This window comes from Stegastes partitus, unplaced genomic scaffold (assembly GCF_000690725.1).
Source record: "Stegastes partitus isolate 25-593 unplaced genomic scaffold, Stegastes_partitus-1.0.2 Scaffold1453, whole genome shotgun sequence".
NCBI lineage: Eukaryota > Metazoa > Chordata > Actinopteri > Pomacentridae > Stegastes > Stegastes partitus.
The window spans coordinates 20221-21093 of record NW_007579184.1 but is presented as its reverse complement, the minus strand read 5'-3'; the positions used below and the strand labels follow the sequence as shown (position 1 = coordinate 21093).

General features: G+C 40.7%; 1 protein-coding gene and 1 long non-coding RNA gene across 2 annotated transcripts in view; one reads left to right on the top strand and one right to left on the bottom strand.

Moving 5' to 3' along the window:
• LOC103370623 (uncharacterized) overlaps positions 1-873 on the top strand; it is a 28012-nt gene that overhangs the window by 15356 nt on the left and 11783 nt on the right. The gene's annotated exons all lie outside the window — the stretch shown is intronic.
• The window catches only part of LOC103370620 (uncharacterized), a 3496-nt gene that overhangs the window by 277 nt on the left and 2346 nt on the right, over positions 1-873 (bottom strand). The gene's annotated exons all lie outside the window — the stretch shown is intronic.

The window sequence follows — 873 nt, the reverse complement described above, 5'->3', positions numbered from 1 at the left end:
ACATAACCATCTGATAGGTTGTTTTTACGTAAATACATGGGAATAGTGCCAACAAGTTTAAACCAAACAACCAAGCACACTCACATTCACACCTACGGACAATTTAGAATCACCAATTAACCTCAACATGTTTTTGGACTGTGTGGGAGGAAGCCGGAGAATCCGGAGAGAACCCACGCTGCACGGGGAGAACATGCAAACTCCACACAGAAAGATTCCGGTGCCCCCACCGGGACGTGAACCGGCAACCTTCTAGCTGCTACCAAGTGCGCCACCTTGCAGCCCTCCCTGTAGACCTCCATGTTAAAATGCCCAACTTTACAGCTCAAATTACCATTTTTACGGTAAAAATGGTACGAAAAACAATTTTTGACTTTATAACTAGTTTACCAGGTTTAAAAGATTACGAATTACTTGAAAAGCTGTTAAATTGTGTTCTTTTCCTCCCACTTTAAACTTATATATATATATAAAAAAGATGTACTTTAATGGTTTCAGTAATGTTTTGTGCTTAAGGACATTGTTAGTCACAGCAATCCAATTAAATGTTTAGTTTCTCCAGTACAGACTGTTTTAAATCTCATGTCTGCATCGTAAATATGAAGCTACAGTTTAGCTTCGTTGCGTGTGGTGGATGAACGAGGACCCAAATGCACCTAATGGGATTTTTTCCTCTGTGCACATGAAGCCTTATCAACCACCAAACCACCAGGTGGAGACAGAACTCTGACCCAGCTGAGTCCTTCATAAAGTTTAAGCTGATCTGAGCCTGCAGGCAGGAACTGGACTGATGTTGAAACAAAGATGACAAAGAGGGAGTTCATTCAGGACATTAACCTTAAAGTTTAAAGTTGACCTTAAATATGTCTCAAG